The 6000-nt window shown below is 42.2% G+C and overlaps 1 long non-coding RNA gene across 2 annotated transcripts in view; it reads right to left on the bottom strand.

The window, feature by feature from the left end:
* Window positions 1-2959: 2959 nt before the first annotated feature.
* LOC116759285 overlaps window positions 2960-6000 on the bottom strand; it is a 207125-nt gene continuing 204084 nt past the window's right edge. For both annotated transcript variants that reach the window (XR_004351405.1, XR_004351406.1), the window contains one exon: window positions 2960-5170. This is a non-coding gene — a long non-coding RNA (uncharacterized LOC116759285). The remainder of the gene's footprint in view (window positions 5171-6000) is intronic.

Genomic DNA, 6000 nt, shown 5'->3' with positions numbered 1-6000 from the left:
AGCTCTGGACTTAGGAATCTCAGGCACAGCCAAGGGAGGATTAGGTGCCTTACTACAAAGAGGGTTAGATTTAAGTCCACGTTGTGAACAGTGAGCTTTCCTCATTGTTCAGCTTCCAGCCGTTTTCTTTAGTTCAGCTTCCAGAACCTGGCAGCCTGGCTTACAATATACCTCCGGCTGGGTTGTCTACCGTCAGTCAACTCACGGCCATCACCATGCCTGTTTATGGCTGGGAACCACGCTTCCCAGAACCCCTTTCCTGGCATGATTCCAGGCTCAACCCGCCAGTGAGAGGAACGTGCGTAAGACTCGGGCGGCTGAGAGGAGAGAACGTCATCATTCCAACGGTCAGCTGTGGCGGGTTCACGGATCTCTCCCCACAAGCTCCCATTTCGCGGCCTCTTTTGGAAGATGCTGTGGCTTCTTGGAATTTCCTGGTACCTCCAGCTTCTCCCACCCCAGTGCCGCAGGCTCAAGTCCTCAGTGACAGTTTCACTAATTCTTTAGCCGCAGCTTTCAAGCCCTTCCCTTCCTCAGCAGCCTCCTCCCACATTTGTGAAGGCCCTAATGCCTTAATTTATTCTAGTGAAACCTATGGTGATTCTGTTTGACCCAGTCTAACTGATAGACCCCCCAGCAGGAGAATGAAGGGTTCGTTTCTGAGGAAACTGACCAGACCAAGAGAGGAAAAGAAAAAACACCCCAAACTTTATAAATAACAACACTGGGAATCCTCAGTGAAGCAGCTGACTGGCTGTCCTTCCAATCACCTTATATTAGTTTTCTATTGCTGCTGTTACAAATTATTACAAACTTAGTGGCTTAAAACAACGCGAATTTATGACCATACCATTCTGGAGGCCAGAAGTCTGATACAGGTCTCACTGGGGTAAAAGCAGTGTCAGTAGAGCTGCGTTCCCTTCTGGAAGCTCTAGTGGAGATTCTCTTTCCTCGCCTTCTCCAGCTTCTAGAGGCTGACTGTGTTCCTGGCTCATGGCTTCCTTCCTCCACCTTCAAAACTCGCAACGAGGCATCTCTCTGACCTTTCTTCTGTAGTCACGAGCTCCCTCTGACCACAGCTGAGAAAGGTTCTCTGCTTATAAGAACTCGTGTGATTAGATTGATCCCACCTGGGTAATGCAGGCTACTCTCCCCATCTCAAGGGCCTCGACCTGAATCTCATCTACAAAGTCCCTTTTGCCACGTGAGGTAACATTTCCACAGGTTCTGGGGTGTAGGATGTGGATATCTTTGGAAGATCATTATCCTGCCTATCACCCACCCTAAGGTGAGCCCACCAGTTGGGAAGTCCTGCCAACGTATAGAGAGTTTCTAACAGTTTTAAGATCCCCATCCTTAAATACGAACGGATAGTCAAGGATCACAAGACATCTGAGCAAGCCTCTAACATGAAAGACGAAACCAAAAATTAAAACACAAAGAACCTGAATAAACAGCAACAATGCAGGGGGCAGAAACCTTTAAAAAGGGGGCAGGGGAATAACTGTTTAACATCTTCAGAGGCATCTGTGAATCCTCAAAATAGGAACAAAAGGCTAAAAAAATACAGACAAAAACTCTCAGATATTAAACACGTGAGCAGTAATAAGAGTTCTGTATTAAGTTTTGAAAATACAGGTGGGAATTTTCCCAGAAAGTAGAACAAGATCAGAAAGGTAGGAAACTGGAAAGGAAAAAATAAGAAAAATCACAGGGTTAGTCCAGGAGGTCCAGTATAGGAAAAATAACAGTTCTAGAAAGTATAGTGAAAACGAATAAAGGAAATTACCTAAGAAATAACAGAAATATTTTTGAGAGTTGAAAGACTAAACCTCCAGAATGAAAGGGATATTAAATACCTGGTCAAATAAATGAACAAAACCTCTATCATACACATGATGAAATTTAAACAACACAAGGGAGAAACAGAATCTCCTGAAAACTTCCAGAGAAAAGGACCCAGAAATCAGCATTGTATCAGGCTACTCAGCAACAAGGGGGGCTAGAAAACAAACGTCTGTTTTCCAATCAGGAATTCCAGTCAAATTATCAATAAAATATAAGAGTAAAATGAAAAGCCTCAAAAAATTACCGCCTGGTCATCCTTTCTTAGGAAACTACTGAAGGATGGGCACAAAAAAAAAAGGGGGAGAGGATGAGAGTTAAAAGTAAAGCAAGAGGGCTTCCCTGGTGGCGCAGTGGTTGAGAGTCCTCCTGCCGATGCAGGGGACGCGGGTTCGTGCCCCGGTATGGGAAGATCCCACGTGCCGCGGAGCAGCTGGGCCCGTGAGCCATGGCCGCTGAGCCTGCGCGTCCGGAGCCTGTGCTCCGCAACGGGAGAGGCCGCAGCAGTGAGAGGCCTGCGTACCGCCAAAAAAAAAAAAAAAGAAACCAATGGGCTGAAAGTGGTTGCTTGTGGGAGGGCAGAGGATGGCTCATTGTTATCGTGGGACTAGCACCATCTGACTTGATAGTCTATGGACATGTATGCCATTGACAGAAATAAAAATGTAAATGTAAAGAACAAGCCAAATGCCCATCAAACTGATGGCAAATAAACAAAATGTGGTCTACCCATACAGTGGAATGTGATTCAGCCACAAAAGCAATGAAGTACAGACACTGCTACAACACGGAAGAGCCTTGAAAACATTATGCCAATTGAGTGGAGCCAGGCGCACATATTGTGCGAATCCATTTGGATCAATGCCCAGAATAGGCAAATCCACGGAAAGCAGACCGGTGGCAGAGGGGCACTGAGGCGTGCCTACTTAATGGCTACGGAGTTTCTTTTGGGGGTGATGAGAATGTTCTTGAGTTAGATAGTGGTAAAGGCTGCAAAACGTCATGAATGTACGAAAAGCCACTGAATTGTACACTTTAAGTGGTTAAAATGGTGAACTTTGTTAGGTGACTTGTATCTCAGTAATAAAATATGAAGAATACTGGATTCTGTCTATCGAGTATACAGATTTTATTTTTGGCTAAATGAGAGTTGTTTACAAAGTCTCTACAACATACTTCTACATTCTTCTGGCTTCAGTAAGAAAAGGATGATGAATATGATTGAAGCCTTTGATGATTTATGGTTTCCACAGTTCCTGAGCATCAGTCATCATCCTGCATCGCCAAGATTATACTTTAGGCACATTAGACAGAAATGAATTATGTACTAACCTCAAAATATAATATTAGAAATATTTATGCATGCAGTTCTTCAGTAAACTTAACAGCTTGCTTTCTTGTCATCTGACACTCTCAGAGTAGAGAAGTGCGGAAAACTTAATGAATTCAGAGTTCTGGGAAGTGACGGCTTGTGAATGAGGTTACACTGTATTCTGCTCCTCTTTTCCCCAATCATATTTATTTCTCATTCTTTGGCATCCCGTCCTTCTGCAACATCTTCTATTGTCTGTTTTATGCAATAGTCAATCACTGAAAATCAGGTAAGTCATTCTGGCCACAAAGAAGAGCTTGATCCTTAAGAGACAAGCCAAGAAACAAACCTTGGCCACTAAGACTTGGGGTCTCATGAGGGCATTATTTTCAGAGTTCAAGTTTGTTTCTGTTGTTATTCTTTAGTGGTTTGTTTATTTGGGTTTTTGGTAGGTCGCCAAGAAGATCTGAAAAATCCTATCTCACTTGATAGCTTTTTAGGATCTATCCAAAGCTTCGCTGTGCTTGTTAGTTTCTCCTAAGTCACTTGATGTCCTCATTTATACACCCTACTTAAAAAAACTCAACCACGAGAGTGTATGTAGAAATGGGATGTCTTTTCTCCTTTAAGCAACATCACTCATTCTTTCCTAAAGGTTTTACTTTTATGTGGATTGTTCTTTAAGAATCACTTGGAACAATGCTGCAAAATAATGCAGCTAAATGTTTAAGCAATTAGAGAGTGGTTAGTTTTATTAAACTTTGTACACAGAGTTTTGTTTGCAAAATGTTTACAGCTACTAAGTGGTTGTAGTGCATGACTGATTTGTGGTAAAATTCTAGCAATATAAATTCATTCCAAAGAAAAACCCAGAAAGACCAAGTGACTTGCCAGGATCACACTGCACAGGAATGAAGAAAAATGCAGATTAGTACTTTTAGTTGAATAGTTGCCATTTAAATAGTTACAAGCAAGTTGGGTATTTGCATATTATATAAATAAAAATTAATTTATACCAACATCATAAGGCAAATGAACCATTTGTGAATCTTGTAGTATTTGACATGCTTATTAATAAATGAAAACTTTAAAAGTTTTAGTTTATTAAAATATGATTGCTTTTTAGAAAGGTATATTTTATTTTTTTAAAGTATTTGTGACTTGTTAGGGCCTTATCACTTGTTACTTGGAGCCACTCCCACCTCTCACCTCAGTAACTTCACATAATAGTTTTCAGTTAAGTAATGTAATGGTTATTTTTCCAAATAATTATAAAGAAGATCCCTGATTAAAGACATTGGTAATATTCTTTTCTTATCTATGGGTAGGTCTCCCAAATTTTAGCAAACACATATATATTTCATCTCTCTTTCTCTACACAAAGAGTTATCGGGTGTGATATCTATTAGGCTATTACAAATATGACCCCAATCCTGGAATAGAAAAAGGACCTTCGTGGAAAAACTAGTGAGATGTGAATCAAGTCTGAAATTTAGTTAACAATAAGGTACCAATGTTGGTTTGTTAGTATTGACAATGTACCATGATTACATACAATATAACAGAGGGTGAGAGATAGAAAACTTCTTTGTACATCTTTTCTTTAAAGTTATTCCAAGAAAAGGTTTATCTAAAAAGTTAGGTACTGTAAGCAGAAAGTTTGAGTCTAGACATGAGTACTTTGAGTTGTATAGTTATCTACTGCTGCATAACAAATAACCCCAAAATGTAGTGGCTTAAAACAACAAACATGTATTATGTCACCATTTCTGTGGGTCAGGAATCTGGGCACATTTTAACTGGGTCCTCTGGCTCAGGGTCTCTCATAGGCTACAGTCAAGGGTTCGGCTGCAGTTGCAGTCATCCCCAGGCTGGTTGCAGGGGGATTCATTTTCAAGTTGACTCATGTGGCTCTTGGAAGGCCTCGGGTCCTCATGAGCTACTGTCTGAAGCCATCAATTCCTTCAGATGTGCCTCTCCATTGGGCAGATCCCAACGTGGCAGGTGTCTTTCCTTAGAGAGAGAGACAGACAGCACATGCAAAAACATGAAAGAATCACAGTCCGTTTGTAACCTAATCTCAAAAGGGACATCCGCTTCTGCTGCATTTTATCGGCAAGAAGCAAGTCACTAGGTCCGGCCCATGCTCAAGGGGAGGGGACTATACAGGTCATGAATACCCACAGGTGGGGATCAGTGGGGGCCATCTGAGAGGCGTCTACCAAACGAGCAGCCCCATGATTACATCCACAATGAAGGGAACAGCCCTGATCAAGAGAGAGGCACTGGAATCAGAGCGATCTGGGTTTGTACTCCTACACAAAAACCTTACAGTTACATGATCTTGGACAAGTTACTTAATTCTTCTGTTTGTTCTCTCACGTGCAGAAATTTGAATTAATACCTACTTCATGGGACGAGTTTGAAAGTTAGATTAAGTGAGATAATTCATGTAAAATGCTGAGCAAGTGACTAGCACAAAATAAAAGCTCAGTGGTAGCTGTTACTATTGTCATCACTGTTGTTTCCTATCTGATTCAGAGTCACTTGAGCCTGACGCTGAAGATTGCTGGAGTTCTCAGGCTGAGAAGGAGGAGGAAGATGTGGGCAGAGGGAATATTACACACACGCTTGGAAACGCGCAGGTGCCTGCAGGTCAGCAGCAGCAAGCAGCTGGGTGAGCTCGAAGCCAGGCCCTAACTGGGGTGGGGGTGGGGGGAGCGTCTGGAGAAGAGGGTGGCCACCTAGGCAGGGGTGAGACCCACGAAAGACAGAGAGGGAGCGAAGTCACGTGCCAGTAGAAGAATAACTGGACAAAACACAAAAGCTGGACTAAAGGTTAA

The sequence above is a fragment of the Phocoena sinus genome, chromosome 9 (assembly GCF_008692025.1).
Source record: "Phocoena sinus isolate mPhoSin1 chromosome 9, mPhoSin1.pri, whole genome shotgun sequence".
Classification (NCBI taxonomy): Eukaryota; Metazoa; Chordata; class Mammalia; order Artiodactyla; family Phocoenidae; genus Phocoena; species Phocoena sinus.
Note: the sequence above shows the minus strand (reverse complement) of the source record. Positions and strands in the feature narration are given on the sequence as shown.